Genomic DNA, 27,829 nt, shown 5'->3' with positions numbered 1-27,829 from the left:
GGTGAGACTCTTGGCAATTAGAATTTAACTAAAAGAAGTGGGTATTGATGAATTTTTGGAAGAAGAACAATTCCCTTTAGAACGCCTAATACATCGTGGACGCCAAAATGGAATGTGTCGACTCGATTAAGTACCTAGACGTTACCCTCACTCTCGAACTCTCCTGGGTGAAACAAACGGGGAATATGCGGACAAGCTAACAAAAAATTAGGATTTATTAGAAGAGCACTGGGTAAACGTGGTGAAAAGATCAAAGAGTGATGTTATCTTTCGCTGATTTGGCCTCATATTAATCATTAGAGGAGCTAGACTGTGAATTACTCACTGAGCGAGGGTTAAATTACACATAAAATCTCTTGCATTTATTGGAAGACAGTCTCTTTAGTAATGATGTTGAAAATGTATTAATTGTACTACGGTAGGAGACATCATGTTGAAGAGGATTGAGTGTAGAACTTAAGATTAGAGAGATTTAGTGAAGAACTAAAACTAGAACTAAAAAAAGAACTGAGACTAGAGAGATTAAGGGTAGAACAGATAAATTTAAGATGTCATTTATTTTTCCTGGAACGATAGGGGATTAGAATAACGTCCGATCGCGGTAGGGGTAAAAATATTCTGGTCAAAATCAGTCTGGTGTGTATTCACCCTCTGCCACACACCCTAGCGGTGTTCTGCAGGGAACTAACTAATACTAAAGTAGCCAATGCCAGTCAAGGGATCGGGGATGATCTAATGGTCCAATGTGTTCGTACTTGAAAATATCAATTGCAACAATTTTACTGATTGCGTGGAGGCGATCGTGATCTCGTGTGTCGGCAACAACGGGAGTGCGTCGCCCTTGACAATGGCATCCAAATATTGGCACTTCCCTTCTACCGGTGGTAGTATTGATCAGCGCATTAGTTTGACAAAGTAGAAGCTCACTTTGAAGTTTGACTTTCTCGTGCAGTTTACTATCGACCACGTTCGGGCTCGATACTTGTGTAGAATAGCCGGCCTCCCATTCGCTATTTGAATGAGAACGATTTTTTCGACGCCGTCTTTTAGATCAAAATAGAAAAACCGAAAAGAAATGAATGAATTATTAAAATTTTCATTTATTAATTGATTCATTTAATAATATGAAATTTAATAATTCATAAATTCCAGCTAATTACAGCATTTATATCCTGCCAACAATGCCGACGATAGTTTTGAGAACGTGGACACGACTCGCTTTGTAATTTGAATCGATTCGATAAAAATCGCATTCTTTTCGGTTGCAATTTTTCAGTTGCGAGTAAACTTCTGTATGCGTCTGCCCTGGATTCCCTAGACGACCTTCGACACTTCCTTCCACACTTGACGACTTCGTGGTTCAGTGTCAAGTTGATGTCAATATGACGCCTCAAGACGAACAAAATTTAAAAGCTATGATCGTTCCGAGATAGCAGTAAACCCCATTGAACTAAGAGAGTTATTACTTAATAAAATGAAAAATTTTGTTCCCGCCTTTTTCTTCTTTGGGAAGTCACCTGACTTCCCAGCTTCTCGAATGACATTATTTTCTCTACCTTCTACCATTCCAGTATTATATATTACCAGTACCTACTTGTTCCACTTATTATTACTTTTGCCTTTTCGATGTTCATCTTCATTCACGATATCATAAGAGCAATTATATTAACTTTCTCTTTGGGGACATTTTTTCCAATTTATAGGATCAATTATTGAACAAAAGAGTTCCTTTTTCCATTTTAGGTTTGAAGGGGAAATGGGAATGAGGTTGGTGGATGTCTTTAATGGCCATAATAATTTATCATTACGCTCATCGTCATAACCTCATTATGGTTATTTTTACCAGTCCATCCTTCACCTTCTCTTTACTGAAAACTTCGTGTGTTTCCCTCCTCCCGCTTCCTCCTTTCTTCGCCTCTCCAATCCCGCCTCCTCTCTTGCCTCCTCATTACTTTTATAAAGGAGACGTCCGCATATCTTTAAACCAGTCAATCTTTGGCAATGGCGCTTTTCTACGTCATGATGAGGAACTTAAAAATCGCTTTTAAAAGTACAAAGTTTTTGAAAGTCAGTATGAGGGTCTTCTTCGAAGTTGAATCCGAAATTCTAAGAGGCCATCGTGTACACCTTTGATCATGACGGAAGCCTGATATTCTGAATGCGTTACATGCATGTATTTGTATCGCAATCTCGTAGATATCTGTATGCTGTTAACGCCCTCGTTGATCTCATTTCTGTCTGAAGTAAACAAGTGGAGATTTAAATGTGATCGGTTGCGCAGGTAATTGAAGGTAGAAATGGAGATCTCCAAAGAATGCAGTGATGGGATTATGTATATGCGTCTACCGACGACGATATTAAAAAAAATAGCGAATAACTTAATGCTAAGATTTCATCTGATTTTCCAGGTGAGCGGTAACAGGACCCTGAAATGAGTAGTTACATTTAATGAAATTATATCACATCAATGGAGTAATTATTTTTCGAACACCTCTGTAAATCATGTCGGTAGAAAAAGCTATATTTCAAAATTTTCTCGGTAGGCATGATGAGCATAATTAAGTAGCACATTTATTGTTAAATTGTTCTCTTGCGTTGAACATTATTTTTAATCGTCGTGCAAGTTACAGGACGTGCAGTTACCTGTTTATGGGATCCTGATGAAGTTTTATTGATTACCAAATTAGATCGCGTGCAGCGTAGAGGAGCTAGATTTGTAGAACGTGTTTTTGATAAACTTAGTAGCGTATCCGAAATATTAGAGGAGTTAGGCTGGGAAGAGGAGCGAAGGTAAAATTACAGTTAATTGAAAATTGGCAATTTTCCACAAAATAAAATTTATTAATGCGACCGGTTTCAATGTAGCTACATCATCGTCAGGTGAGGAGGTTTTTGTGGAAAATTGCCAATTTTTAATTAATTATGATATTTTACCATATCAGGTCTGAAACATCTCTTTTTATTGTTAAATTACAGGTCAAATCTCTTGCATCAATAGGAAGGACTTCTGTTTGGCAATGATGTTGAAATTGTATTATTACACCCATCGTACTACGGTAGGCGAGGATCATCGTGTCCATTAAATTAGGGAGATTAAGTATAGAGCAGATAGATTTAATTTACGATGTCATCTAATCTAGGAACGATTGGGGATCAGAATATAACATTGCATGACTGCGGTTGGGTCAGATTTCGGGTCATGATTAGTCAGGTGTGTATTCTCCTGCCGAACACCCCAGGGATGGCTTGTAGAATTCTAAAGTACCAAATAATGTAATAACAAATAATGCACTCATGCTGACGGGTAACAGTTTGATCGAAATATTTGATCCCCAGATTGATGCCAGCGATATTTGAGTGTTGGTTATTTGTTTTTCCGTTGCAATAATATTTGCGATCGAATATTGTTTAGCGATCGTGAAGGATTTGTTGTAAGCTGATCAATTGTTTAATTCATCTGTCGATGTATTCCCAAGTCCAGCAGCATACTATGTAATGAGGAAAGTAGTCGGATTCTCTTCAAACTACTCGTCCGTTATCATAGTGACATCTAACGGTTGTTGGAGAAACCAGCCTCTCGGCAAAGGTCCTCCCGTCGATGGGGACCTGGTTTGTAGGTCGGCGAGTGACCCACAGACTGACCGACTGGACCAGTTCCGTAGGTATATTATTGCAGACGTGCGAGTTATCCCTCTTCCTCTCTTTCCTTCCCCTTCCCCCCATCCGTGGACCGCCTACACGAACTGAAGCTTCTCCTCTGCCATGCCTAATCTTTTCAAATCCTCCCTACTTCACCCTTCGAGGAGTCATAATTCTCTCTCGCAGAATTCTGGGGCAAAACAGTATTAAACGTAACTCAACGACTGATTGAACTTCCCTTTTGCAATTGATCGCCTATTAAATGTTATGGTTGGTGACACACTTACATCCCATGCCACAGACCCCGTGGCAGAATTTGAGGTAAATCCAGCGTGGATGCATGTGCCCCCTTCTCGAGTTTCCACTCCGTTCACAAACTACGTCACGATGTTTTTATTTGCGGGCAAAGGTGAAAAATCTCCCCACTAAATTATCAATGGGAGGATTCGAATGCCCATTTTCTTGAAGCACTTATGAATTGGGACCCTTGCGTGAGGCTCTTTTTGGGGTCCTTCTTTCGCGTGCATCATACTCTTCCCCATAAGACCATAGGCTTTTAAGGCCCACAGCACAATAATTCTAATATTAGGATCAGGGTCAAAAGATAGGAACTACAAAAACATGGTGAAAATGCTTGGGGGTCCGCTTGACCCCAATATGTAGCTAATGGTAATTTGGGGGCCATTCCGTAAATATTAAATCTTGACCGTTTTCTCCTTGTTTTTCTAGTCATGTTAGTGCAAACTATTCAGTTTATACTATTAATTAATTTAGTGTTATTAAAACATTTCAATAATTAAAAAAGTATATTTTTGCAATTTTTAACCGCTATTGTTCAATCCAAAGCACCATCAATAATTTTTGTCAATGTCACCTTTTTCTGTATTTCCTTCAATTTAGAAATTTAAGTGTATACGAAAACGTTTCACGTGCAAAGTGCGTTGTTATTTCTTTGGTGTTCTGCAGGTTGATTCATGACATAAGCTTAAGACGCTCGACATCGTTGGGACATCTTAAGTTTCGTAAATTGCAAAGGGTAATCGATGTACACTGTACAAACCGCAACCCTTTTGGTACTTGATCCTGTCTCAGAGAATCAATTAGGTCTTATTTTTAGAATATGCTGCAAGTATATGGGTTAATCCTCCCAAAGTTGGATTAATTGCCAAATTGGATCGCGTGCAGCGTAGAGAAGCTAAATTTGCAAACCCTTGTTATGATAAACTGAGTAGCGTATCCAAAATATTAGAGCAGCTAGGTAGGGAATCACTCATGGAGCTAAGGTGAAATTACAGATTGAAGCTCTTGCATAAATTGGGAGTCTCTTTAGCAGTGATGTTGAAAATGTATTACAACCCCCATCGTAATACGGTAGGGGAGATCATGTCAATAAACTTATAGATATTAAGTGTAGAACAGATAGATTTAAGATGTCATTTTTTCCACGAACGATAAGGGATCATAATAACGCTGTCCGACCGTGGTAGGGTCATTTCAGGTAAAATTATTTTGGTATATATTCGCCCCCTGCCATGCACCCTAGTGGTGGCTTGCAGGATACATAAATAAATAAAAAATAAAGAAAGAAAGAAACCGACCAATCGGATTGTAAGCAGCTGGAAAAAAAAATAACGACGGTACTCTAATGAAGATTCCATAAAGTAAACTCGAAGAATGAAGACCAAAAACGAAAAATATTATGCGCAAATCCAAAGACGTGGGACGCTCATTGGTTCATTGTTCAGTGTTGCAGGGGATGATGACTCCACACCCCCAACAGACAAGGATCATCGAAATTAAGCTTAATCTAAAGATCTTTATCTCTCCGTTGCCTTATGGTGTAAAATTTGCGGCTCTACTCCGCAGAAATATGTTAGTCCTCCGTGCTGATTTTAAATGGCGTCGCCAGTACTTTAGATGAAATTTTACCTTCGGAATTATAGCCTCATGCGACAATACTCCTAACATAACCGCCCATGGTGATGCCAGAGTAATTACATAGATGGCATCCCTTCCACCCTTCCCTCGCTACAGGATTTATACCAAGCTAATAAGTTGAGAGCTCGTTATTGCAACCACGGAGAAGCACGAGAAAGCGACGAGGGTAAATAGTATCCTTATTTTGCCTTTTATGACCGTTCTTTTTGAAATGGGAGAGACGGATGGGTGTGTCGGCAGGGTGCTAGTTTGCCATGCATTTCAAGAACACCCCCTTATATATATATAGTATATAGTGGAATTGTAAATCCATTCAGCAATATAGACGTCACTCAAGGTCCTTTGTCTTTACCTCCAGTAATACAATTTTGTTCTTACATCTGCATCTTCTCCGTATTCTGCACACCGCCCTGGAGGCGTATGGCAGCTACCGGTAGGGTGTGTGGCACGGGGTGATACCAGGCTAATTTTATCCCGAATATGACCATTACCGCGGTCGAGCAATGCTGTTCTGTATTGTTTTTTGTTAAAATTACATCTTAAATCTATCTGTTCTATTATTATATCTCCAATTTCATTAACATGATATCTTCTGCCGGAGTACGATAAGGGTAATAATAAATCATTTTCATCATCACTGCTAAAGAGACGCTCTTCCAATTTATTCAAGAGCTTCAATCTGTAATTTAACCTTCGCTCCGTGAGTGATTCCCAGCCTAGCTCTAATATTTGGATTCTAAGTTGAACATAACAACGTTTTACAAATCTAGCTCCTCTACGCTGCATGCAATCCTATTCGGCAAATAACCCTCTTACTACGTGTATATCTACGCTTGCTGGTCTATATATTATGCCGGACCAAATTCTGCATATATATATATATATATATATATATATATATATATATATATATATATATATATATAAATGTTTGTATGAACATATGGTTGTGGTTTTTTTGACTGGTGCCATGCTAACCGCCGCCACAGACCCTTGCAGCGCATGCCGGGGTATTTTGTATTGTGTGGATGTGGATATATTATTAAAACGTAAAATCATGCCTGTTGTCTTAGGCTAAGCAACAGTTTTCCCTTTATCTTTCAATCCATAGTTCAAAATCTTTCAATTCATAGTTCATAATTTTTCAATCAATAGTTAATAACGAGTTCACATCGTATAATTTTGCAGCTTCGTTTAGGTCATTCATTTAAATTCTAAATTTTTTAAGCAATTTTTAGTACCCTACGAGCCACCGGTAGGGTATGTGAAGGGGTGAATACACAGCAGAGTAAATTCGACACGAGTATTTTTACTTCTACCGCGGTCGGATAACGATATTCTGAAACCTTATCGTTCGTGAAAAAAAAGACATCTTAAATCTGTTATACACTTAATCTCTCTAATATAATTGACATCATCTCGCCTATCGTGCTAATGGGGCTAATAATACAATTTCAACATGACTGCTAAAGAGATATCCTTCCAATTTAAGCAAGATATTATATCTGTAATGTACCTTCGCTCTACTAAGTGAATCCCAGCCTTGCTTCTCTATTAATTTTTATTCTCTAATATTTTTATCATGACGTTTAACTAATCTGGCTCTTATTTGATTGAAGTGATCTGTACAATATAAATTAAAGTTTTGATTTAACTAAACTAAATTGAAGTTATCTACTCAATCTATAATGGTTATATATTCAATTTTATATGAAAATATCTATTCATACAGTGGGATTATAATCACGAGAAAATCGTGCCCCGAAAACCTCGCATGTAGAAAATTCCACCCTTGGTCGAGACATGTGGACGGGACCCCCCCTTATGAATAGTACGTTTATCGCGTTGATGCGATATTAACGAAATCCGTGGAGGTGGGGGCTGCGTCCGAGTTGGCCATCCGGTATCAGTCTTTCCCGCTGAGAGGACATTCGCCGCCCACGGCTGCTGCGAACCTCATCGCCCCACTCAAGAGGTTACCCTTCCGATTGAGCATATGGAGGGCGAGAGATAATCCCATTAAGAGGCCTCTCGAAGGGAAATCTGGAAGTGCTGATGCCAAGCCCCAGCGTCAAATGGGAGGGGAGAGCGATAAATTCTAATGAATCGCCAAGGCTGGCTCTCGCTGCAGCACTCGTCGTCAGTCACTTTTTTTTCTCCCCATGGGTGGTGCAAGTGGGCAAACAAAGAGACGTGTCCGTGGTCCTCCTCTCTCCTCAACCCTCCGTTTAATTGCGTCCCACTCCGTAAACAATTCTCTTTGTCCTCCCCAATGAGGAAGTCCTCCCTCTATCTAACTCTCTCGAGGTGTATAAATATCGAGGGAAAGGAAGGGATGAGATGAGGATAACCCTTTTGAGCTTTGCGCGGAAGTTACAATCCGACGAATGCCCTTGGCAAGGTCGCACGTTTATTTATGACGTTCAGAGTACGGTCCGACAGTGGCGCCACAATGGGCTCGAGACGGAGGCAGTCAAAACTGCTCCCCACGCCTGAATGATAATCAGCTAATGGATCGTTAATTGGCGAGGCAATTTTGGGCGGTGAATGGTCTCGTTTTATTTTCCCTTCAAGTCTGTTGTTTCGCGCGTTCGACGATAACCGTTGAACGACTGGCATTCTTGATGCATCGACGTTCCAGCTTAATTGTGCTTCGAGTTACTGCATGCACACTCAAGATACATAACATTCACTCCTTTCCCTTTCGTAGCCAGCGAGAAAGTGGAAAATTAGAAACTCGTTTAATACGGATAGAAAAAACATCTGATGTTTAGACATCTCCATTACGTACTATTACTCATGCCTGTGTTCAAGTGTTCTACTATCCATGCATACTTGATTCGCTAGAGAAACAATCGTTTGTTTCATATACACGCTCTTTAATTCCTAACGTTACAAGTATTTTGACAAATGCAAGTTGTGGTTGTTGAAATTTAAGTGTCAGAAAAGGTTAAACACTGAAGATGATGCTAAATACACATTAAAGCACTGCTATCGAAGAAAAGAGAAGTAGGGCGTAAATTATAAATTAAATTGGATCGAATTAAGCAATTTAGAACAGGTCACACATAGTGGGGTGTTACACTGACATTAAAAATTTCACTGCGAAGACCAATCAGAAGAACATGTGAGACATCTGGATTGATTTTGTGACTCAGAGGTACGCTACGCTGGTACGCTATCCCTGGTACGCTACGAGTACTTAATTATAATAAAATCGAACACAAGAGCCCGGAAAAATTGAATGAACTCGAATGATAGTAATTGATAATTTGGTCAAACTCAACAATCATTTCACGCGATATACTATATAATCCGTATTTTGGTTCGAAGACTTCTGTGTACCTTAGGTAAAACATGTTCAAATGCACGTGTAAAAAAGATTTCTGCTTGCCTAGCTGGTGCTCTAACATCCCCCGCCACACACCATTGCGAAGGCTTGCGGGGTATCTTGTGCATGTTTATATATATATACACACACACACACACATATATATATATACACACACACATATATATATACACACATGTGCATATATATGTATGCACATATGTGTGTGCATATATCTATATACATATAGTATATATATATATATATTTTTTTTTTTTTGTGGGTCGCGGTAGTCCAGGGGGTTCTGGGGTCGATTCCGGGGCAAGCCTCTCTGGGCACTTTCAGCTATGAATGTGTGAATTTCACACGCCGACGGGCTTAGTAATGGGTGAACTCTGCCATCACCTACCAAACCGACCTTCGGGTTGATTACTGTATTTATGGTTATATATATATATATATATATATATATATATATATATATATATATATATATATATATATATATCTCCGGATATAAATGCGATGATTTCAAACAGCATGTTTTTCCCCCAGCCCTCGCTGGAATTACATGCAAATGTTGAGCCATTTGACGGAAGAGAAAAAGAAATATGGCGCTTGCGGGCGTGGAATCCACTAAATTAGTTCGCAGAGTTGTTTCCTGGAAATTTTGGCGAATACTTATTCGTGAGATGAAGTTATCGTTGGAAGGGTGTTCGGTAAATATCGTCCGCCCGCGCGCGGTTGAATGCAAGTTTTGATTTGAAAATAAAATCGTTATTCTGTGCGTGGTTGCGGTGTATTTTTCCCGAGGGTGATATTCTCCCTCCCACCCCCATCCCATTTCCGAATATCATTTGTTTGACTGCGTGTGCGCCTGTTTGTATGTGTGAAGGGCGAATTGATCTGCATCTGATCGCCTTCCACCCGACAAGTCCCGATCAATACCTTCGTCATCGTTCGTACAGATATATTTGTGGTGTGTCTGTGTGTGTGTATGTATATATATATATATATATATATATATATATATATATATATATATATATATATATATATATATATAGATAACGTGTTTCCCCTGGGCTAGGAGGTGGAAGCTCATCAATCATCCCTTGGCGGGAGTGATTTTTGGGGGATAAGGGGTGTGCGCGCTGGTATTAAATCCGCGGTCTCGGCTGTAAATCTTCACGTGTGGGGCTCGGCGATCATTGAAGAAGAGCGTCATACGATATTGCTCCAGGTGACGCAAGTTTCTTATGTTGGTTGTTTACATTCACTCTCCTACCCTACGATCTAGATTGTTGTGATTCGCTCAGCATAAAACGAAAAAGAGAGTTTCGAATAACTATATATGTAGGTAAGTCAACACAGTAATCAACCCGAAGGTCAGTTTTGTAGGTGATGGTTGAGTTCACCCAGTGCTAAGTCGTGAGTTTCATTTGTGTCTGATTCTCTATATTTTCGTTCGCTAGTGGTGTCTCGGTGAATATTAATATTGACATCCGTGAGACTATCATTCAAGTTTTGTGTGTGAATGTGTGTATATGTATATACATATATATATATATATATATATATATATATATATATGTATGTATATATATATTTATAACCATTGGTGTATATATAAAACCATTGGTAGTAATGTACTAATAATCTACCTACTCATGTGAATTGGAATCGATCAAATTCCTAATTATATCCATCCGTTTTTTTCCATCGCACCCAACATCTTTTTTTTTCAAGTTATGGTGTATTGAATTATGTCTTAGGTCACTGGAAATGAAATAAACTATTTGAATCTTGGTGGTTATATTTTGGCGATTTAGACAGGACTGATGTAGTATGATTCAGATGTATAGATCACAGGAGTGGTTAATTCATAGCTAATAGTCGTATTTATATTTCGTTGTGTATTTAATCTATTTATCTATTTGAAAAAAAATTGTTTGAAAACGATAGAAAACGTAATAAAATTAAAAATGTGATCATACTCGACATTTCGCTAAGCATTATGATGACATGAGTTTTATTCGCTCTCATATATTAAAGCCATGAACAAGCATGAAAGATGCACGAGACATTTCAGGAACTGCATTCGCAGATGAGAGTTTCATACGTAACCATTCGATCGATTGGTTTCAAGTGAATCTATTCAATTAATTGTCGTCGCATTTCTCTCTAAACAATCATCTACAAGGTGCGCCAAAAGAAAATGGGCGTTCTATCATTCCTAAACTATGGTTGAAATACCTACGCTATACCCATTTAAAGAAAAAGATAAAGAACTATGGATGGAAACGTATTCGGATTGCCGAATCCTCCCCAACGGATAGAGATCCTAGATCCAGATCTCAGTACGCAGTATAGGACAGTTCATCTGATTGAAGATATCGGTTTCATTCTTCTGTGGGAGAGAATTTCTTTTATCGAACCTACTCATTTCTACTCTGCTGCCATGAGTTATTTCCCATAATTGTCCACGCATCACTCACACGGAATAGCGTGCTCCAAATGCGTGTTTAAATGAAGACCACATTTTCTACCGAGCTGGCATTGGTCTTCCGGTCTGGTACAACTTCTTTGCCCAAGTTGTGCCGTTTATAAGAAAGTACTTGGGCACTCCTTCATCAAAGCGTGTAACGATCCGTATATTCTTCTTGAGGCTTACGAGACTTCTTTAGACTTCCTCAGTTTTTCCTCTGATCAGCCTGATTAACCTAATTCTGTATTGCGATAATTTAAATATCACCGCCGAGTTCGCGGTGAGAATCCAAGGAAAAAATCGGCTGAATGTTAAGCAAAGATATCCTTAGATAGTTATAGTGTCTACATTGTTTTGCTGGCTAAATTGAAACCTTCTAGCTCAAGACATCATTCTCCAGAGTTTGTGTATGAAATAAGTCCGCCTTCGAGTTACCTCTAGTCAGTTGTGAAGTAAAATTTGGGACTTGAGACGAATTTAAACTATATTCACAGATGTTGGCACCTTGGCAGAGTGTAAGTCGGCGTGCGAGGGCCAAAAACAAAGGGTGATGGTGTAGATTGGTAACCACTACAGAGCCCTCTTCAACATCACCGCTGTTTGCATAACATACATCTCTCAAGTTGCTCGATAAAGTGACGTAGACTGTCACGTCGCTGCCTCGATGCTCAAATTGTGTTCTCCCCTGTCGTTTCGTTTGCCACCATTCTTCCGTCGCTGCCAATCTTATTTCTGAAAAAAACAAGATCCTCCGGAATTTCTCCCTCTCGAAGTTATATCTATCTCAAGTGGATTTCATTTTATTCTTTATTGATCGTAAAAACCACCGCTGTATACAACACGGAATCATGTCACTCGATGATAAAGTTTGCATTTCGCTTCAGCAGGAATGGATTAGGCGAAGATGCGCGCCTGAAAATGTGGATTTCAGCGAGAAGGTCGGTTCGGAATGTGTTGGGTAGATAGTGAATCGTACAGGCCCCTATGGTATGCGACATTAACACATTTAAAAGGTTTTTAAGGGGTCAAATACCTTACCTTGTGCCACCTGCGGGTTCACTAGAAGATGTGCAATATGAAAAAAATCACAAATAGTTAGCGGATGGTGCCCAGAGGGGTCATCACCAGATTTGAACCATTGCTCTATTGGTCAGCTCCTCAGAGAACGACTCATCTACTAAACTAACACGACTCTCGCCTTTAATTATATATTTTGATAGATTTGTACTTGACTGAATTCAAAAGAATAATTGAAGAAATTCTGATATTTTTAAGGAATCATTATATATTTGCCACACATTAATTCCGTATGTTCTTCGTAATTTGAGAACTAGTATTTTTCTGCATGCGTGGTTGGTTCTCTGACAGTTCCCGCCACAAAACATTGTGGTGGCCCTCGGGATATTGTGCACATGTAGATGAAATTGAACTTCTACCTGCCTTCATGTCGTCTAAAAAACTATTCTCTTCCTTCCTCTTGCCCGCTTAACCATTATTCTCCCGACTATTACGGCTTTTAGCATCCTGCCCTCTGTAATAATTTCCTCTAACCATGAAAGGTGCAGGACACTTGATTTAATTTATGACGCCGAGGAAATCAGTAAGGCGTCTTTATATCGGCAGATCGACCATTAGGAAGATAGAAGCGATGAACTACGGTGCCGATAGATTCATGGAATCTTTTTTTCCTCGAAAGATTCGTGATCATGAAAAAACAAAGCTTAAAAATGAAATAAACTGCGGCCGATTACCCAATCTGCGAACCACTATCCGCGAGTATTTCTTTATTTAGTTACTGACATTTTGCGACCTAACACCCACTGCCACGCACCTCCTGGGCGGCTTTCCTGGTATGGTGTTGACGTAGAAGTTATCGAACCGCAGCCATTTTCATTTCGTTAGCTTTACCATCCTCAGAAGAACGGGAGATACTCGATGAATCAAACTTTCTTTCCATATCAGAAAGCGAATATGCGCAAAATGATAACAAGTCATTTCGATATTCATTGGTTATCGAACGTAGGTGGTCCCGAAATTCAAATTGAAAAAAAATCCCTTTGAAGACGACTCCCCGTCACTCTTAACGAGTTTGTTTCATGTATGCCACGGTTGGCATCTTCCCCCGCCCCATCCCACCCCGAACATCTCCCGCTGCCACGCGCGCCCCCTCTGCGTCTTTGTCTATCGCCCGCGACGCTTAATTGGAGGGCGGGGGAGTGAAGAGAATCGCGGGGAACGCAAGTATGGGGAGCTAGCTTTATAGCCTCAATTGACCGAGGGTTCGTGTTGGCTAGGCTCCAGTATTTACCTTCCCAACCGGAAGGGGCGCGGGAACGATTAAAGGGTGGAGAGAGGGTTTTTCGAGGTGACATCTCTCCTTCCGAGGCTGCATCTGAACGCACGGCCGTGTGCATGCATTTTTTTAATTAGAAAACGATGTTCAGGTGCGAAAACAAGTTGGCTACTTCCTTGCGTCTTCCATAGACTTTCTTGGACGAGATCCCGTAGCAAGAGCGGGTGTTCCCCCCCCCCATTAATCTTTTGGATGAATTGCTAAATTTATTAAGGACGTGTTTTGGCTCTCGTCAATGGCTGCCTCCACTGCGTTCTGAGCGGTTTCGTTAGTGGTATTATTACGTAAGCGGCATGCTAAGATTCAACGACGAATTTTTTCTAGCATTCCTCATCATCTTCTTCAATAGAATATCCCTTAGTTTCTGGACGAGAGCCATTCACGCAAGGAATTTTCACTCCAACCGTTCGCATGCCTGGGCTATATTATTAAAGGACATGCTTTGGCTCCGAGCATGGCTAGCTTGAACGCCCACTTCTAACGGTTTCGTTATTGCTATTGTTGCGAAAGCAGTTTCCAGCTTGGAGAATTGTTTACATTTTTTATTTATCAAACTTCGTTCAGATTCACTAGAATACCTTTCGAAATCCGTGTTTCTTCGTGCAATTCAGTTCTTGTATGGTATATTTTGTGAAGTGTTTTATTTGCCTGTATCTGGCAGATTGGCGATAAAGTTTATATTACAAGAGCTGATAGTGTTATGCGATATTCGCTTCAAATATGTGGACTAGATAGCAAAAACAATAGATTTTATCGGAAGAGTATTGCGGAAATTTAAAGAGAAGGTTAGATAGCAATTTAATATTTCACTTGTTATGCCTCATTTAGCATATGCTGCTAGTACATGGGATCCTCACGAGGTTGGATCAATTGCCGAATTGGATCGCGTGCAGCTTACTCGTAGAGGAACCAGATTTGTGAAACGTTGGGATGATAAACCGAGTAGCGAATCAAAATTATTGGAGGAGCTAGGCTGGGAATCACTTATGGAGCGAAGGTGAAATTACATATTAAATCTCTTGCATTAATTGGAATGATGTCTCTTAATAGATGATTTCGAAAATGTATTACGAGTATTGTCCATGTCGCAGGACGGAAGGAGGGGGTCATTCAAATAAAATGACAGAGATTAAGTGTTGAACAGATGTATTTAAGATGCCATTTATCCCATGAACGATAAGGGATCAGAATAATTGTATCTGACCGCTATGTGCAATACCTTCTTTTTATATAGTTCTCCTAAATCTTGATCTTCAACAAACTATCGTGTCTTATGATGTCTCGAATAAGTATCCCTCGTCTTATTAGTCGTGTCTTCCTTAATCTTCTCCATTCTATCATTCTATCTATATGATTTAGACTTTTTAATCTTATAATTATAACAATTGCAATGCATATTAGCGGATGACTCCGTCAAAACGTTACTGCCGAGGCATCTCCCGCAATTTCGTGTAACTTATAATTATACTTTAAGAAAAGCACCCGTGTTTTATTGTAACATAGAGGAGATTATTGCCATTATGGCATCGAATTATGTCGCTAGATTCGACCACAGGCATGATTAAGGTAGGGATAGACGGTTCTTCTCTCACACGATTCCCTAAGATACAAAATCGAATAAAATCATCGAAGTACATTCCCTTGTGGCGGTTTGCGGAGCATTGAGTGCAAATATAGATCTAGATTTTGTTACTGCCTATACATTTTATTGATGTCACTTTTCCCCCGCTCCACGTTTCCATCACTTCTGTTATTCTATTAATTGCTGCTACTGTCGTCAAATCAGGTCTTCCGGAGTGCGAAAGCTGACAACAGTGGACGTATTGTCACTGTAAACCCAAGGATAGAAATGTTCCGGAATACACCTCTAGGTCAGAGGATTCCCGAATTTTCCTGTCGTCTTATGACGATGCCTTGGGGTCTTTAAGAATATTTTCCGCTTTCCACTTGTCAAAATCTTCTCCTCATCCATCCATCTCTGCCTCCAGAGAAGAAATGAAACGATGGCATGTAGCCAGCGAAACTGTCCATCGATCACGTCCATTCGATATTTATGTTTTGGGGAGGCTGGGCTGTCGCGGAAGAGGAAGTCGGGAAGAATATAAAAAGGGATCCCTCAAAGGTTTTCCTTCCGGTGGAAAGACGACGCTGTCTCGACTGGAATCTCCTTGTTAAACCAGAAGAGAGGCAGTCGACCACAAAAATGTGGGCCTTCTACAAAAAGTGGACGCCATTTGTTTCTTTGGCAGTGTGTTATTAAACATTTGTTGTTTTCGCATCTCAATTGTTATTTACTTTCGCATCGTTTCCATGCCGATGATTTTATAAATATGTGTTGTTTACTTTAATTGTTTAAATTTTATCTTAATGCTTGACTGAATATATGCATTGCGTGTATCGGGTTCGATTGAATTAATCAGAGAACTTCCAGATAGACCAAATGCTGTTGGATTCGTATAGAGTAAAGGCATTCGAAACACTTCCATGACCTTCACATCAAGGGCACGAAATGGGTTCGACACGGATAATGATGAGGAGAAACGGCGATGTCATAAATGATCCGGTCCCACTTCCATGCGTCTGAGAAAGGATATATGTCTCGAGTTCAGAAAAATTAATTGTTAGACTGTTGTGTGTACCCTGTACAGTTGGAGTACAACCACATACAAGCTATGTAACGAAGAGTGGGGAACGGGCAGTGGAGCAGTGACTGACTGGAAAAAAGTTAGCTCGAGAGGTTAGTGCGTATTTCTTACTGCAGAATCCTAAACTTTTAGGCGGGGATGGTTAATAGAGTAGAATTTGATGAAAGTGTATTTTCACGACGGAAGTGTACATATTACAAGCAAAATGTTTCCGGGACATAGGGTTTTCGGAGGGAGTTGTCGAGAGGCCCGGATGTATATAGTATTATGTACGCGGTGCCCGAAAGAACAGAAGGTACGTTATTGAATTTTGTTGAAGAAATGAATCCGTCCAGCAAGGTCACAAAATTACAAACAGGATATAATTTCGAACGACTAAAGGCCATAACTCTAGATAAATATCTATGTGAATTAGTGTAACGTCAACCATTTGCTGGGAAGGCTATGATAAAGCAAATAATCCTGGAAATTACTACGTTTAATTATCTACAGGTATAGTGTAGTTCAAAGTTTGGGTTATAGTAATGAAATATGGAGAATTTAGACAAAAACAAACGGAGTCGGCCTTCTGAACAAGATTTAAAAATATTTCATTGCCATTGAATTCCGCCCGTAATTTTCTTCACGTAATCTCAAAGTAATTGTCAACGCATTCGCCATAATAATTGAAGATATTGTAACATCTTGTCCATCTTGTCACTGAATGGAAGATTTACTGTTCACAGAATTCCACCGCCTAAGACTCGAGTTAATTCTGGTCACTCCCTATTGCCCCGCAATCGCTTTTGGACTTCTGTCCTTCAAGTAAATTTCTTGAGGTATGAAAGAGAGATAAGGATCGTTCGGCACCATTCAAGGTTTCCGTGGGATAACTTATTCATTGAGACCATCCTGCGTATCAAATATTGAAATTAGAGGGAATAAACTAGAGCAAACGGAGCAGTTCATGTGCTTGAGCAGCAATTTATAGGAAAAGTGGCATGATAGGGGGGACATTAGGAGACGAAGTTTAAAGAAGAAAATTACTGTTGACTAGTAAAATTAGTGTATATGTAAAGAAAGGATTAGTAATGGCTTTATAATGAGGCATAGAGCTTTATGGATGTTAGGACTGATCTTATAAGGTAGGAGGATGAGATTAGATTTTGAGGATTTTGGGAAGTTGGCGTGGAAAAAGTAATTTGGACGGAGAGGAAGACAAACGCTTAGCTTTTGAATACACTGGACGAAGAGATGAAGAAGCTGTGGGAAATACGAAAAAGATAGAGAAAGTGGATGTAGAGGAAATATTGAAAGGTGGTGTGGTATATTGATGAGGCGGTGACAAAGAAGAGATACCGTTGGGCTAGCGGAGAAGAGGAAGGGAGAGATTGGGAATTCTAAAGATAATTGAGGCAGGCAGAAGTTATGTAGACATGGAGAAGAATTAGGAAGTTATCAAGATGCTTAGAAATGAATAGTTGTAATGGAACTTCCGAAACATTCCTTTAAAACAGGTGGAATATTTCCATGGTGATGATGGACCAAAGATTATATTATGTATGCAATATAAAAATATAGTGATCTCTAATTTTGTTTTCGCTTGGTTGTGTCTCTCCTTACCCTACCGCGAAATTTTGAAAGAAAGCACGACCCTATGAGCCGTTAGATTGGGAGGAGGGGAGCCAAACTGCAGAGAAGCGTTTTTTTTACGCGAACGACAGAGTTAAATGTATCATCGAAGCTGTCACCCATCCCCCCTCCCAACCCTCCCTTTTCGAATTCCGCAGACGACTCGTATCGAGTGAATCATAAATCATTCGAGTGGATGCCGACTTAATACGCCGTTTGAGGTGTGCGTTGGAACTACTCCAAGATGGCGACGACGCGTGCATTCCCAAGGAGGCTTTGCCAATTTCCCGTGGGTGTTGCGGGAGGGGCGGGAAGGACGCTGGGGGGGGGGGATTCACCTCTGCCACCAGAGGGGGGGGGGCGGATTTTAATTGTTTACGTATCGGAGGCCGACCGGGAGCCCCAAATTAAGCGATGCACTACTAGACATGCATCTTTGCAGTTGGCAGGCGGGCGCAAATGTCCAGGGGTCGCAAGGGCTGAGGACGGCACTAACAAAGGCGGATGTGGACCCTGACATTCCGCGGTAGTCTCAGCGCCCGGGCGTCTGAAGGATAAATCTTCACCTTTGATCTGGTCGACGAGCTGTGTTTACAAACCTACATCGTCGCAGCACTATCCTTTTCTTCAATTGTTTCGATTAACTTACAGAAAATAAATACGGCTTAAATAACTCGACTGGGAATGATTTTCATTCAGTGATGACGGAGCTCACTCCGTAAGGAATATTCTCATTCAAACTTTTGATATATATTTAATTAGCAACTCTTCCCCATGCTTATTTAATAAATTTTGAATTATTGGTCAAGGCATTTCAAGTCGATAAATAATGAGCATGAATTCATTTTAGATCCACTACACATAGCTTATATGGAAATAATGAAACATTTAATTCGATTAGTGGCTTTTAGGGGCCTCAATAAATTCGTGGATGGCTGGTTCAAACTGTGGCTACTCCAACTGTCTTTAAAATATCAAATATCGATTTTTCTTTCAAAGCCAAAAGGGCCGTCAGTGTGCATTTTTCAGTCACACCATATGAATGAAGACATTACAAGGGCAAGTATGCAGTTTTTCATGCGAATTCGTGGTGAAAATTAATTTTATTAAGAGTGAAGGCGACTCGGGAGAAATTCAACTAAGCGTGCATACCTCACTATGCAATTCAAATTCCAACTTCAGGGGATAAAACGAACAGCATTTTGGATAGTTTCGCACAGTAATGCGTATTGGAAGTTTTTAGTACCCTGCAAGCAACCGCTAGAGTGTATGGCAAGGGGTGATTACACATCAGACTACTCTTGATCCAAAACACCTTTCCCTCTTAGCGCGGTCGGGCGAACGTAATTTATTATGATCCCTCTTCTTTTGTGAGAAAAATGGCAGCTTAGTTGTACGATATACTTTTGTGAATCCTAATAAAATACAATCCCGCAACCTTGTCCACATCAGGTCCCTCTTCATCTCTGAGTACTTCCTTCCACCCTTCATCCCGTCCAATATCCCTATGCTGTTCCTTCCCTTTCCTCGTTCACCTAACATTCTCCCCTCTGTTACAGTCTTCAACATCCCGCTGCCGGTCAATACCCCCTTCATCCACTTTTCATGCCTCCATAGGATTTCTCCCAACAAACCCTTCTCCTCGCCCACCATACCAAGTACTTTCTTATTTGATGTATTCTCGGTCCATTTCACCTTCCCCATTCTTCTCCACACCCACATTTCAAAAGCCTCCAGTCTACGTCTATCCTCCTGCTTCAATGACCACGTTTCCGCACCGTACATAGCTACGCTCCATATCAAAGTTTTTACGAGTCTTTTCTTAACATCCTTACTCAACGTCCCTTTTATCAACTCCTTCCTCCTTGTGAAAGCCTCTGCCTAGCGCAATTCTCCTCCTTCACTCCCCATTACTTTGACCGCGTTGGTCCAAAACACCTCCGATATACGTAAATTGTTCTACCTGCTCTAGTGTTTGCCCGCCTATTTTAATGTTTAGCTGGGCCTTTTTCTTCCTGGAAAATCGCATGATCTTTGTTTTATTAATATTGATTCTCATCCTATACCTGTCGCACTGAATTTCCAATTCACTCAGCAATGCTTGCCTTGGCTTACTGAAGAAGTAAAGCTTGGTCATCAGCGAACCTTACAGATCGTATGAATTCCCTGCCGACTTTCATTCCTACCTCCAGTTCTTCCCATGCCTCTTTGATAATTTCCAATGCAGGATAGACGAATATCCATTACTTTACGGCAGCAGAGACGAGAGTTATTACAATCGATCCTTACGAATCGTCTCGTAGGATTTACCTCGAAGTTCTGTCTTTTGAAAGTTCAGGTATAAGTAGCCCAAGAGGAGATTCGGATGTTTTCTCGAACGAAATGCTAGTCGAAAATCATTGGCCAGTGTGACACGACTTTCTTTTTACGGTGCTAGTTTCTTGTACTGTTTATTCACGCTCGGAATGAAATCGTCGTAAGGCAGATGGTAGATAAGACAGCGCTACAGATGTTATTACTCGCGTGAGGCCACTCGTATACGAGTTGTCCCAGACTGCTTGGGTCCCACAGTTTAAATTCAACAGTGATTCGTAATCAAATTAATGATGCCGATTTTATCGTCGGGAAGATGTCTCAAGAAATGCAGCAATGACTCTTTAAATATGGAAGAGTCTGATCAGCGATTTATATTGATCATCATTTGACTACACGTGTTTGCCTAGCCGACAAGGTACATCATAGTAAACTACTCAAAAATCTGGAAGCATATGACATAGTTAAAAATAGACTGGGTTGGATAAAATTTAATGAATGATCGGGTACAAAGAGTAGTCATGGATGAAGGTAACTCTAACGCAGACACTTAGGGTATTCCCGAGAAGTGTTATGGAACCTCTTGTATTTCTTCTTAACGTCAACGACATTGACTCTGTAGTCGCTAGTAAAATATGTTTATTTGCCGACAATGCAGTGGCTTACAGAGATAACCGTATTGCTGAGGATTAAGTAGCTATATTAGATTACCTAAATTATATACAACGCTGGTGAGACTCTTGGCAATTAGAATTAAACTTAAACAAGTACGTATTGATGAATTTTTGGAAGAAGAGCAATTCCCTCTAGAACGCCTAATGCATCGGGAACAACAAAATGGAATGTGTCGACTCGATTAAATACCTAGATGTTACTCTCACTCTCGACCTCTCCTGGGTGAAACATATAGATATTTTTTATATATATTGCCCTGCAGACCACCGCTAGGGTGTGTGGCAGAGGGCGAATACACGTTAGACCTTTGACCAGAATATGATCCTTCCGCGGTCGGACAATGTGTATTCTGATTCCTTAATTTCCGTGGAAAAAATTACATTTTAAATCCATCTGTTCTGCACTTAATATCTCTTCCACTAAATCTCGCCTGAATCTGTTGGATATATTAATATCTCTAGTTTAACGACAGGATTTCGCCTAACGTAGTATCTTAGAGGTAATAATACATTTTCAACATTACTGCTAAAGATACGTCCTTCCAATGTAAATTGAAGAGATTTAATCCGTAATTTAACCTTCGCTCCGGGAGTGTCTCCCAGCCTAGCTGCTCTAATATTTTGGATACGCTACTAAGTTTATCATAACAGTGTTTTACAAATCCGGCTCCTCTGCACTGCACGTGATCCAATTCGGTAATTAATCCAATTTCGTGAGGATCCCAAATACATGCAGCATATTCTAAATGAGGCCAAACCAGCAAAAGATGGCAATTTTCTTTGACCTTTGCATCGCATTTCCCCAATATTCTTCCAATAAATCCTAATATTTTATTAGCTTGTTCACATTTCCCGTATGTGTTTCATCTAAGATAGGTCGTGAGCGAGGGTACTGCCTAGGTATTTAATCAAGCCTACACATTCCATTTCAGGGTTCCCGATGCGGTAGACATTCTGGAGGGAAGTTATTTTTTCAAACATTCATCAATACGCAGTTTTTTAAGTTTAATTCTAATTGCCAAGTGTCGCACCTGCATTGTATGGCATTTAGGTCATCTGGCAAATCTGCTGTGTCCTCAGGATCACGGATATCACGGTAAACCACCACATCGCCGGTAAATAAACGTATTTTTTCTAGTCACTAGTCTAGGAGTCTATGTCGCTTACGTGAAGCAGAAATAAAAGAGGTCCGATAACACTTCCCCGTGGAACACCTAAAGTAAATTCTACTGCATTTGAGCAAACTCCATCAATGATCTACTCTGTACCCGACCATTCAAAAAGTTTTCTTTCCAAGCCAGGATATTTTTGTGTGTGCCATTTATTTCTAGCTTTGTGAGTAGTTTACTATGAGGCACTTTTTCGATGACTTTCTTAAAAGCTAGAAAAGACCGCGCTCCGTGGAGCATTGCTCTCTCCCGATATAAGAATATCAAGAATGAGAAGCGCAAGTTATGTCTCGCAGGATCTACCTTTTCGGAAACGGCTTTTTTTCATTAACTACTCCTGACTATCGAAGTGTCTCACAATCGAGCTAGCTACTATATGTTCCATAATTAATGATCTGTAATTCGGTTCCTCCTTGTCTCCATTTTTAAATATTGGTGTTACATTAGCCATTTTAAAATCTCTGGGAACCTTGTGATCTACCAGCGACCTCTTTAAATGTTATTTCTAGATATGGCGCCATTTCCGACGCTAGATCCTTCTGTATACGAGCGTGTATTCCATCGGGCCCGGAGGAATTATTAGGTTTTATGTTTTTCTGCAAACATTCTATTCCATTGTATGAGATTGCAATTTCGGGCATCGGTCGGCTGGCACGATTTGGTAAGCTATCGGAGACAATCAGCTAGACATTGATGAAGACGCTCCGAAAGAAGAAATTTAATGAGTTCGCATTTTCCATTCTGCTGGTTACTCTTTCACCATTTTAATTTTTGAATGAATTAACGCTTGACTTATTTCCCTGAACCTCTCTGACGTATGACAAAATGCCTTCGGATACTCTTTCAAATTTTCCGCTGAACCTTTCCTTTTGAATTAGCTTAAGGCTTACCAAAATTCCCTCTTGGCATTCTCCCTAGATATATTGTAATCATGAGAGACCTAATTCCTTATGTCGCATCCCTAATATTTTTCATCTAGGCGTGACATAGCCTTTGACGAGGCAATACTGTTCAAACATCCGGGTAGTACCATTAAGATTCTCAGTTATCTTTTTTAAAGTTACTCGAAATTAAATTGTTGACTGCTGAGCGCGTGATCTCATGGTAGTGATTCCACGTATCCTCAGTATTTCGGTTATTACTATCTTTATACGGGGAATATGTGTATAAGCTAACAAAAAATTAGGATTTATTAGACGAGTGCTGTGTAAATTTGATGAATCAGTGGAAAGGAAAAGTTACCTTTCGCCGGCTATCAATTCTGGCGATATATTATTTGTAATCAACTCAGTCCTACTACTAATGAGACCGACCTTGTACTGTCCGCCCGTAAGCACGTTGTTCTAGGGATTCATCATTGGAACGCCCTTCGACGAGATTAAATCGACAACCAATCTGTTTTAGCAGTCCTTGTGGTGTATCTCTCAGGAGGGAAAGAACAGGAGGGGGGGGGAGAGTGATCGGGATTGGTATTTCGTCGCACGTGACCGGAAGTGGCCCTTCACCCCCGATGCCCACTTCGCCGAAGACTTGGCCAGCGTGACGACCATCCGTCGATTGAAACGGGAAATTTTGTGCAACACACGTAGATCTCCCGCGACCCTCCTAAAAACGTTGTGGGAGTTTTTAAATATGCAGGGAAAGGTCTTCATCGACCCAGAGCATCTAGGAAAAACTTTGGAAAACACTAGCATTTGGAGTATAAACCTGGAAAAATCATGTTTAGAGGGATATGTTGGGGCTTGCTGGAACATTGCAGAGGCCAATACGTTTGGCCAGCTTGCTGTTAATATCTCAATGTTGGTTACCGGTGATTTTCTGTCCACATGTAATTTATTCATCGCTTCCCGGAAGTGTATGTTTGGTTTAAGAAAGTTTTGTGGCGAAGCAGGACATGCAGAAAGCCTCTCAAGAGAATCGTTATTACTAATTGGTAGTCATTCTTCAAGGACGAATTTTGATGGACAGTCTCATTTAACGTTCATTTACTCCGTAGTCTTAGGCTGATATGTGAAGTACATCTCAAGTAGGGTAAAACGCCCTTCGGATGGAATGTTAAATTGTGGTCACCTCGGCGTTTTTCCTTAAGAGCACCGAAGCTGGGTTTCTCCTAACCCTTCTTTCCTCCTTTCTCTGAACATCTTATCTCCACACCAAATCATGCGCCAATTCCTCCTGGCGCATGATAACCTCAGCTGTTGGTATCCTCCTCCGCAGTGACAGCAACCTCTAAATTTTCTCCCAGTCCTACTCGGCTGCAAGCTGACGTTGAAGTGTCACGTGGACCGATTGTTGGCCGAAGCCTGAGGATATGTCAGCCATGAAGTCGCTGCTGGCCAGCATAATGGCGTCCGAGTATCCGGCATTATATTACGATACGTTTCCATCCGTACGACCACAGTTGGAAAAGTTTGCACCGCATCCATGAGTGGAGGGTAAACAAAGGGGGTCACGTCCAGTGGCCCCACCCGAGAGGTCTTCCGTGACATTCCGAAAGATAATGAATGGAGTATATTTATAATTTTTTTAAGCATGTCAGTTTCATTTCGTTGCCGTTGGCTACCTCTGGAAGTACCGTCAATCTATCCGCTAGGACGCCTGCCCAAACGCGTAAATATATGTGTATGATTCATCGGCCATATTGCGGCGCTTTCAAGCGTTTAAGTGCGAGTAGCGTGAATATTTGCGGGGCGCGAATGTTTCTGAAGATTTAGCTTTGCCAGGATTATAGAATTATGGAAATACTATTCTTAACCTGTCGTTAAGCCCTTACCCGAAACGTGTTCGTGTCAGCAAACGTGTTGAAGTTGAGTGAAACACGGTGCATTTTGAATTTTGTTTTGTGGAAGATAAAGGCTTGTACAAAACTAATTACAGTGAATCAAAATTATTTTGATTAAAATAACTTAAGAGTAAATGTAGTTAATATGATGGAAATACTGTCATGTTCTATAAAATTCATGTAAAAAGTTTGTCTATTGTCTTCAAAGAACAAATTAATAATATACGCAGTTGAAGAACTATAGTATTTCTGTAAATAATGAGGAAATGCCAACTGTTGAAGGCGTCTCGTCCTTATCCCTTGCAGTAATACAAATCTACTATTTTTATTTTTGCAATTCCTTCCATTTGCGTCCAAAGATTAACTTTTAAGTAAATGCCAAGTTATACGATGTGTGGATAGCTGGGTTCCGCTTCTCATCCTTCATCAGAGCTTGTCTGAACAGTGCGGGCCAGTGGGGCGATGTCGTACAGTTCGTCGTGAGCATTGTTAGTCTCTGCATGAACATGCTTCTTAATATCATTCCTTATAATCACAGTAATATTAAGAAAACGCGCAAAATTTGAAAATTTCATCAATGCATGGCAAAACATCCTGCTACCCGCTATATCAAATTAGGGGAATTCAACAACCGTAGCAAATTTTTTCCCATTGTTGGGAATGGCTCCAACTATTGTAATGCTGGTAAAAATTATTATTTTCGATGTATTATACACTAAATTAAGCTGTGTGATTTTTCGGGTACCAGATCTTCCTGGGAAACCATAACCGGCACAGTGTATCAAGGAACTGGCCCCCCTACCCTGATGTGTGAATTTCACATGCCGTCGGGCTTAGTACTGGGTGAACTCTATTATCACCTACCAAACTGACCTTCTGGTTGATTACTGTATTTATGGTTTTTTATTCACTAAATGACTATGCAAGCTGACTCAAGGCAGAAATGAAAAATGAGGATAATATTTATATTATTCCATTAAGCCATTCACCTTCTGCAGTGTTATGGTGAATTATATTAATAATTAAATGTAATTTAGTGTTTATGTATCCGAATATAATTTCTTTTTTACATGTTTTTATCGTAATTTCATCTTATTCTTCTGTATTTTCAGGTATGTCCTCAATGTTTTTCTCGGATCAAGTCCACCCAAGGTTTTCATCCCAGTTTTGTCCAAAGTGAGTACCAACTTAAAAGAAAAAATCCGCAGCTTACCTTATCTACCAGCCACATTTGTTTGAATCCTCTGGCAGGCGTGCCGGAGCAGGGGTGCCAATTATTAAGATACGTGGGGGCGAGGAGGGATCCGGTCTTCGCGTCCGCTTCGACCGCATTTTGTCATTCTATTCCTTCCTTCCTCCCCCCCTTCACCCACCAGATGGTGTTCCGTTTGATTCGTCTTTCCGTATCAAAGTCACCATTTATGATGCACGAGTGAAATCGTCACGCGGGCACGCCTTTCTGAGCACAGGCATCTGCCTGGGGCGGACGCTGAATGCAGCGACGCGATTACCATGACCCCAAAATCTTATTTGCTCAATCTTTAAAACGATATTTTCGTGATTTTCTACGACTCGTAAAATGAATGACACGCCTCAGTTAGTAATATGTCTTTCCAATCTCAATTTTGTCGACAGCCAGTTCATGCTCCGAGCCTAACGTCATCATCAAAATTTGAATCCTAAGACTGGTTTACTACAGCCTCCCTTACTTCTATATTCAGTGTTCATTCCCTCTTCCCATGACAACCTCTCTGTTTTACGTCCTTTTTAATTTGCCCAATGTACTTGCCTTATGGTCTTACTCACAACACCTTCCCTTCAATTTTCCATTATATTATAAAGTTTCCAAATAATCAATTGTGCCTCAAGGAGTGCCTCCATCTAGTTCTCCTTTGTCGAAGAGTTCTCTCAATATGATCCTTTCCTCCTCTGCTCTTCGTTATCTCGTACTTCCACGTTCCTCCCTTTGCCTGTCCATTAAATCTTCAGCATTCTACTTCACCGCCATGTTTCATGGGCATATTTCTCTTTAACTCTTCGCTGTCCACTTTCCCAATGTTCCATGTTTCTGATCCGTAGAGTGCCATGCTCCATATGAACATTTTGACGAACTGTTTCCTTGCTTGCAGCATCGGCTGTTATTTCAGCAAAGAATTGTAACAGTTCATTTCAATTTTGCAGTAACATAACCTTATATCGATTTTCAATAGTTAACATTGTCCATGATAGTTTTATCTAGTTTCTTGTTATTATTATAACAAGAGATATTGAGTTATTTTTTTAAATGTATTACAATAGACTCATTTACGTCGTCTGAGTCCTTATCAACGACTCCTCATAATGCCATATCAACCTTTTAGTGTCTATACCGGTGACTTTGGGAGACATACTCAAACCTAAAGAATTTTCAAGTTTCATCTTGGGTTTCGCTTATTCCCAAGCGTTCTCTTACTCTGTGAATTTATACCGGACTCGTATCCCTGTCTGAGCGGCTCACTTTTGCGCGCGAAATATCGAGCTTTTTTCTGCGCACATCAGAAGGGACCTTAATTCACTATTTCCCCATTTCCCGTAGTTTATTTGAAGTATATTAGGACATAAGTAGCATTTGGCAATGCTCCATACTTTCAGCAATCTCAGCAATAACTTAATATGATGGCGTACATCTTACATGGTACCCATCAAGCTTGGGTGTTTGGCAGGGGGTCATTCAAAATCCGATATTAAGTGAGAATTACTTCTCTACGCATAAGAGAGGAGCCTATATTGAGAATGATAAACTAAGGTTTGATGATGTGACAACATAATAGACTGCTTCGAATGAAAAAAGAAAAATATTTTCACTCCCCTAGCACGGTCGCAAATAGTTATTCTGGTCCATTATTG

General features: G+C 40.2%; 1 protein-coding gene across 1 annotated transcript in view; it reads left to right on the top strand.

The window, feature by feature from the left end:
* The window catches only part of Pka-C3 (Protein kinase, cAMP-dependent, catalytic subunit 3), a 331,963-nt gene that overhangs the window by 84,994 nt on the left and 219,140 nt on the right, over window positions 1-27,829 (top strand). The window lies entirely within an intron of this gene.

Source organism: Hetaerina americana, unplaced genomic scaffold (assembly GCF_022747635.1).
Source record: "Hetaerina americana unplaced genomic scaffold, ioHetAmer1.1.p SCAF_61, whole genome shotgun sequence".
NCBI lineage: Eukaryota > Metazoa > Arthropoda > Insecta > Odonata > Calopterygidae > Hetaerina > Hetaerina americana.
Note: the sequence above shows the minus strand (reverse complement) of the source record. Positions and strands in the feature narration are given on the sequence as shown.